This window comes from Chiloscyllium plagiosum, chromosome 8 (assembly GCF_004010195.1).
Source record: "Chiloscyllium plagiosum isolate BGI_BamShark_2017 chromosome 8, ASM401019v2, whole genome shotgun sequence".
NCBI lineage: Eukaryota > Metazoa > Chordata > Chondrichthyes > Orectolobiformes > Hemiscylliidae > Chiloscyllium > Chiloscyllium plagiosum.
In genome coordinates, this window is record NC_057717.1 from 96,613,123 (window position 1) to 96,621,490 (window position 8,368).

The window sequence follows — 8,368 nt, forward strand, 5'->3', positions numbered from 1 at the left end:
GCCCCAAGGGATCCTTCCATATCCATCACAAATTCATCTGCACCTCCACACACATCATTTACTGCATCCGCTGCACCCGATGTGGCCTCCTCTACATTAGAGAGACAGGCCGCCTACTTGCGGAACGTTTCAGAGAACACCTCTGGGAGACCCGCACCAATCAACCCAACTGCCCTGTGGCTGAACACTTTAATTCCCCCTCCCACTCCACCAAGGACATGCAGGTCCTTGGCCTCCTCCATTGCCAGACCATGGCAACACGATGCCTAGGAATCCTCCAACCACAAGGGATGAATGCAGATTTCTCCAGCTTCCTCATTTCCCCTTTCCCCACTTTATCTCAGTCCCAACCCTTGGACTCAGCACCGCCTTCTTGACCTGCAATCTTCTTCCCGACCTCTCCGCCCCCACCCCCTCTCCGGCCTATCACCCTTACCTTAACCTCCTTCCACCTATCGCATTCCCAACGCCCCTCCTCCCTACCTTTTATCTTAGCCTGCTTGGCACAACCTCCTCATTCCTGAAGAAGGGCTTATGCCCGAAACGTCGATTCTCCTGCTCCTTGGATGCTGCCTGACCCAATGTACAATAAGAATGGAAATTGGGAGCCAAATTAACTAATTTTTCCAAATCCAAGAAGGAGCTGGGAGCAGCAATGATATCAATGATGTGCCGGAAATAGAGTTGTGGGAGGAGTCCCTTGAACAGGACCAGAATGAGGAATGTGCCTAATACTCCACAAAGACATCCCCATAGGCACTCCTTTTACTTGGAAAAAACGAGATGCGTTAAGGGAGAAATTATTCAAAATGATATAGGCAAAGGAGGGTGGAGGTGGATGGGGCCTCATTTCAAGAAAAAAGGCGGAAGCCTTCAAACCATCCTGACAGAAGATGGATACATAGAGGAACTGCACATTCATGGTGAAGAGGTGGTGGCTAGGACAAGAACACTAGAAATTGTGGAACAGATATAGTCATACAGCATACAAACAGTTCCTTTGGTCCGACAGTCCACAGTGACTATGTTCCCAAACTAAATTTGTCTCATTTGTCTCATTTGCCTGCGCTTGGCCCATGTCTCTCAAAATATTTCTTATTCACGTACTTGTCCAAATGTCTTTTAAATGTTGTAACTGTACCGCGTCCACCACTGCTGCCTCTGACAGCTCATTCCACACATGAACCACTCTGCGGAAAAAATGTTGCCCCTCGTGCCTTTTTAAAACCTTCTCCTGTCACCTTAAAAATCTGTCGCTTAGTTTTGAACTCCCGCACCTTAGGGAAAGACCCTTGTTATTCACCTTATCTGCACCCCTCATAATTTTATAAACCTCTGAGGTTACCCCTAAATCTCCAACACTCCAATGAAAAATGTCCCAGCCTATTTTTATGACTCAAACCCTCTATTCCTGGCAACATCCTGGTAATCTTCTCCAATTTAATAATATCCTTCGTATAACAGGGCAACCAGAACTGTACAAAGAATTCCAGAAGTCTCACCAACATCCTGTACAACCTCAACTAATGTAAAGTGTCAGAAGAATCACAAATCTGAATCAGGTATTACGTTATTCACTGTGAGGCATGTACAACTAAAACCCATATACTCAAGAGCTTCAGCTAACATGTGAAGTGCACTAGCCGACAGAATTTTCTTCATTTATCTCCAAACACAGGGGCAAAGTGCACATTCTCAATAACACACAAGTCCCAAGTTACGGCACTCCCAAGTTACAGCAATTGGTTATTACTCCACACGTCGAGAGTGTAGTGCTGGAAAAGCACAACAGGTCAAACAGCATCAGAGGAGCAGGAGAACAAACGTTTCGGGCATAAGCCCTTCATCAGATTTTCTGATGAAGAGCTTATGCCTGAAATGTCGATTCTCCTGCTCCTGCTGTGCTTTTCCAGCACCTGCAATCCTCACTTTCTCCTATTACTCCACTAGTCAAATGCTGGAGTTTTATTAGAGATATTTTCCAATCTGTTTGTTCAGAGAGGTTATTCCACACCTCTGGAGGAGGTGGGAATTGAACGCAGGCCTCTTGGCCCATAAATAGGGACACTGCCACTGCACCACAAGAGCCCTCTGGCATTTTATTAAAGAATTAAATAAACTGGCAGGCCCTCAAACTCTATTATTTGCATGATATTGAGCAGCTGTTGTGTTTATAACAGATTGTTCTCATAGAAGTCTCTACACACTTCTCCACTGTCCATTAACCAACTGTTGGTGAGAGAGTGGAAGTGTGACGAACTGTTTGGGACCTGCCAAAGCTGCTCTTAGCCAGCCACTGGGACATGGATGAAACATTTCCATAACAAAGCAGAGGGAGAGAAAGGGAGAAAATAAATACTTTACAGGGGTTTAGATTAGATTAGATTACTTACAGTGTGGAAACAGGCCCTTCGGCCCAACAAGTCCACAGTGACCCACCGAAGCGCAACCCACCCAGACCCATTCCCCTACATTTACCCCTTCACCTAACACTACAGGCAATTTAGCATGGCCAATTCACCTATTGTGCACATTTTTTGACTGTGGGAGGAAAACGGGGACACGGGGAGAATGTGCAAACTCCACACAGTCAGCCGCCTGAGGCGGGAAATGAACCCGGGTCTCTGGCACTGTGAGGCAGCAAGAGTGCCATTCCCTCTGACTTTCCTTCCCTGAGTCTGAGGAAGTACGTGATGCTGATAAGTCAAGACAGATCTTACTTACACCCACTGTAATTTCTTTTACCTGAAAGAGGAGGATGAAAGGTACATGAAACTGGGCCTAGGTATAACTTAGAGCAATGTTTCTAACACAAGTCACTATTAAAGGAGTGAACAGCATCAGTGAGGTTATGATCATATAACTCAGTCCTTCATGTATTCAATTTAAACTTTGCACTAAGCAACTAATTAAAAGTTACCTTTAAGTAGAAATGAAAGAAAAAAATCTTCCATACATCTAGTGTTTTTGATGACCACAGGATGCTCCAAAGCACGTTAGAGACAATTAAGTACTTTTGAAGTTCTTAGCCTTACAAATCCCTCAGAATTAAAGCCTAATGGAAGCAATTTGTCATTAAGTGTACTTATTGTTCTTAGGTAGGAAATGCTGCACCCAAATTGCGCACAGCAAACTTCCACAAACGTGATAATAAACAGATGGACTTTTTTGTGATGTTGAGAGAAGGATAATTATTTAACCCAGATAGCAGGGAGAATGCCCCTGCGCTTCTTCCAAATAGTACCACGGTATCTTTTACTTTCACCTGAGAAGATGGTTGGGCCTTAGTGTAACACCTCATCTGACAGACAGTACTGTAGCTCTGACAGCATAGGACTGACTCACTAATTCATTGAAATGTCAGTTTTTGGCTTTTGTGCCCAAGACCTAGAGTGAGACTTGAACACACTAACATTCTGACTCAGAACTGAGAATACTACCAAAGCCAGAGAAAACGTCAACAGTATAATTACAATCTACTGTAGACAGAAATGGGTCCGACAATAAACTGCAAGCATCTTCCCATTCTAATCCTGTCACCAATGGTTAGGAAAACTGAACTAATATGACGTCATCAGATTTAGTATAACAGGCTCAAAAACAAGAGGCTTATATTGAAAACTTGATGTAGATCTGTACACTAGAAATAAAGGGAAAAAACCCAGCAAGTTTACTTTTCTACTGGTCCTGAGAAAGTAACAGAAACTTTCAACAAGCAGGGAAACAATAAACGCAATGCACTCACATTCAATCTGTCAAAGATTCTGCCAAAAGATGTTTTAAAAATTAAGCTTCATTAAAAAATACCCAATCTTGTGATTACTCTGTCCTTTCCTTCAATGTGAGCTGAAGAAAGCAAATACACTCTTGCAAAGTCACAAACTGAGCTGCAAATTGCCTGTTGTGAGCCTCGCCTATTGAAAAACAACAGCTCTCCTCAAAGTTGCTGAAAGCAGATACTTGTGTTGTACTCGATCATCATAGCCTATGGCCAGATGGCTGGGGCAAACAAAACATGTATTTACCCAGGGTTTCAGATTACATCACTGACAGTCAATGGGGTTACAGAGGTCCTAGAAACAACTTGGCCAAATTTATTGATTGTGGATTAGTATAATAAAATAAATACCAATAAAATGAGATGCCATAAAATAACATGACAGTTAAATGTAGTTCTAACAAATAATATGGATACATACAGTCTTCTTATGGTATAAGGACATCCAATGAAAGCAACCACCACTTGCATTTATATCGTGCTTCTAATGTATGAAAGACGCTGCATAGGAGTATAATCAGAAATAAATTGAGGAACCAAAGAAGGACTAAAATATTGGTTAGAGATAGTTTGCACATGAAGAGCTTCAGTGAAAAGAGGAAGGTGGAGTGGTTTGAGGAAGGAATTCCAGAGCTCAGACCTAGACAGTTGAAGGTATAGTTGTCAACACTTTTTGGGTGGAGCTCACAAAGAGGCCTTAGTTGCAACAAAAGAGTACTTGTAGTGACATCCAAGTGGAGAAGGTTAGAGAGATATGGAGGGACAAGACTATTGACTTGATAATGGGTATAGCAATTTAAAATTTGACCAGTGGATCAGGAGTCAATAAGTTCCAGAGCACAGGATTGATGGGCAAATGGAATTGGTATGAGTTAGGATATGAGTAGCAGAGTTTTGAATGAGTTCAAGTTTACAAAAGGTTGTAAAAGTAAAAACTGGCTGGGAGAGCATTTGAATAGTCAAATTTGAAGGGATTAAGGTTTCAGTTGCAGGTGGGCAAGTGGAGGATGACCCAAAATTACTGGCAGGGGAGAGGTAGAGACATTCAAGTGGAAGATAATGGGATCACAGCCAGATCAGCAATGATCTTACTTACTGGCATACTATCAAAGAATCAGAATTAATTTCAGTTCAGAAAGAGGCCATTTGGCCCATCTCATCTGCACCAGCTCTATTAGCTAGCACAAATCTCTTGCCTTTTCCCCATATCACTACATACCATTACTACCCAAAAACCAATCTAATCCAGTAGGCTCTACAGGCCAAATGACTGACTCCTGCTCCAATGTGAATCCATACAAATGTAGGAGATGTCTCCTTCAGAATCACACTCAAAACTCATGTATGAGCCTAAGCACTGTCACCAGTAGATTTGACCAAAGGGCACCATAGCCAAATCTAGCATATGCTACTTTCTCCCCACCCCCACCCTCCTCTAGCTTATCTCTCCACGCTTCAGGCTCACTGCCTTTATTCCTGATGAAGGGCTTTTGCCCGAAACGTCGATTTCGAAGCTCCTTGGATGCTGCCTGATCTGCTGTGCTCTTCAAGCACCACTAATCCAGAATCTGGCTTCCAGCATCTGCAGTCATTGTTTTTAACATTTTTTTAAGCAAATTAAATATTAAACCACAGACAATGCTAGCTGCTGAAGTCAAGATGATAATTTTGTTCTTGGACTCTGATGTTACAACCCTGTCACAATGCTTCCAACACCATCAATATTTGCATTCATCCGTTTGAACCATCAAATACTGGAATATCATTGCATTAATATTACATGATATAAATATGCAAATGCTCATTGATTATTACAAATAGATCATATGTGAATTTGTACAAATGCAACAAGAAACAAGGGTGTTGTTAAATGTATTCTGTTGGAATTGCAATACAGTGTAAAGTATTGAGAGTAGTAAAACAGATAAAGGTTTCTGGGATAACTCGTGAGTCTCATCAACTTAGAATTATGAAGTTCCTTTCGCAAAGTGAAATTTTCCAAAGCAATTGTCAAACAAAATGTGACACAAACCCACATAAACTGTTTAAATAAATAACCAAAACCTTATTCAAAGAAGGAGATTTTAAGAAGAGATTTAACTGAGAAGAAAGAGATGGACAGGATTATGGAAGCAGTGCATAGCTAAGGCAACTAATGGCAGGGTTACTCCAAGTGAAGATAGACTGGAGTGCTGCACCTGAAACACAATTGCTCATTTCTCTTATTTGTTTGAGAAATATCCAGATGAAGATCAGACCATAAGCAGAATAAATTCCCTCACAGAAACTCAATATATTAAATAACAATCAACAGCAGGCAACAACTTTCAATTTAGAATTTAATCTTGAGTGGTGGTTATAAAACGGGAACAGTTCACCTGAGTATGATGTTATCTGAACCTGAATAGATTTAATCACCCTTTTACTATTCACTTGATCTCTGTGCTCTACCTGAAATTCAGCTCTTCAAAGCCTGTGCTACAAATAGCAATATCACCGGAACCAATCTACTAGTTAACTGAAAAGGACTGATCAAAACCTAGAAAATTTGATGGGGAATAAACAAAACATTTTTTGTATGTAAGCTACTATCAGTTTAATTTCAATAACATTTCTCTTTCTATAAACAAAAATAAATAAAACATATGTCCCTTACGGCACTCCTAGTGGCTGTAACCATGCAACCTCTCAAAAGACTCATACACTTCTGTCTACTCTAAATAAGTCAACATTGTATATCAAGCCAGGTTCTTTGTTTCTGTCATATGCCAGTTAATGATAGTGCAACCAGTTAGTCAATGTGCGCAAGTGCATTCATCTTGATCTGGAAGACAAACAATTATTCCCCCATGGAAAGGGAGGGATTAACACAACCAGGATGCCAACTCCTGCTAACTCATTCAGAAACTCCACATAAGTGGGAAGACAGAACTGGTGTGGGCTTTGATGCTCCACACAAGTGATTGTCCATCTGACGTGCAATTCATTTAATAAAAACAGGAACTCCCCTTAGGGTTACCAGAAGGTGGGAATGCATTGTGGCTTCCCAACAGTATTGACAAAATTTGACGGAAGGGACTGGAAACTTGCATTTATATAGCATCTTTAAAGACATCAAAGGAACAGAAATAGGTCATTCAGCTCAACGAGCATTCACCACCATTTAATACGATCATGCCTGATTGCTTTATACCCATCTCATCCCCTTTCTGCCACTGATAGATTTTTGATACCTTAAACTTATCTAAAGACAGATCTTCAGCAGCTATGATAGAGAATCCAAAGGTTCACAACCTTCTGTGTAAAATCATTTCTTCTTGACTCAGACCTAAGTGGCATCCACTTTTTTTTCAAAATGTTATCCTCTGCTTCCAGACTCCCCAACCAGGGAAACATCTTACCTGCATCTACTTTCTAACCCTTTCAGGATTTTCTAAGTTCCAATGCGATCATCTCTCATTCTTCAAAATGCTAGAAAATATATGCCCAACTTGCCCACTCTCTCTTTTTATGGAGGTCCTGCCAGTCCAGGAACAAGTTTGCTGAACCTTCATTTTAATGCTGTCGAAGGAGTACACTTTTTCCTTAATGCACTTAGAACTGCACACAACACTCCAGATACCTCAGGACATCCCAAAGAATTGTATATTACTTTCATAATAGAGGTACTGTTGTAATGTTGGAATTATGACAGTCAATTTGCACACAGCAATGTGACAATAAACAGAAAGTTAACTTTTATGATGTTGATTCAGAAATAAATATTGATTGGGGCAGTGGGGATAACCCCCTTACGCTTAGTGGCAGGAAAATCGACATTTCGGACAAAAACAATTCCTGATGAAGGGTTTTTGCCCGAAACGTCAATTTCCCTGCTCCTCGGATGCTGCCTGACCTGCTGTGTTTTTCCAGCACCACTCTAATCTTGACTCTAATCTGCAGTACCCACTTCCACCCTTGCTCTTAGTGCCTTGGTAATATTTTACAGCTGAAACTTTATTGCTGGAACAGCACAGCAGGTCAGGCAGCATCTAGGGAACAGAAGATTCGACATTTCGGGCACATGCCCTTCTTCAGGAATGAGCAGAGTGTTCAGCAGGAGAAGATAAAAGGTAGGGAGGAGGGACTTGGAGGAGGGGCGTTGGAAATGTGATAGGTGGAAAGAGGTCAAGGTGAAGGTGATAGGTCAGAGTAGGGTGGAGGCGGAGAGGTCAAGAAGAAGACTGCAGGTCAGGAAGGCGACGTGGTCGACGGTGCCCTCCACCGCATCTCCTCCACTTCCCGCTCCTCCGCCCTTGAGCCCCGCCCCTCCAACCGCCACCAGGACAGAACCCCACTGGTCCTCACCTACCACCCCACCAATCTCCATGTACAGCGCACCCTCCGCCGTCACTTCCGCCACCTCCAAACAGACCCCAGCACCAACGATATATTTCCCTCCCCTCCCCTATCAGCTGTCCGTAGAGACCACTCCCTCCGCGACCCCCTTGTCAGATCCACACCCCCCACCGACCCAACCACCACTCCCGGCACCTTCCCTTGCAACCGCAGGAGGTGCAACACTTGCGCCCACACCTCCCCCCTCACTCC

General features: G+C 42.5%; 1 protein-coding gene across 8 annotated transcripts in view; it reads right to left on the reverse strand.

Moving 5' to 3' along the window:
• LOC122552212 (dedicator of cytokinesis protein 7-like) overlaps positions 1-8,368 on the reverse strand; it is a 177,635-nt gene that overhangs the window by 167,397 nt on the left and 1,870 nt on the right. The gene's annotated exons all lie outside the window — the stretch shown is intronic.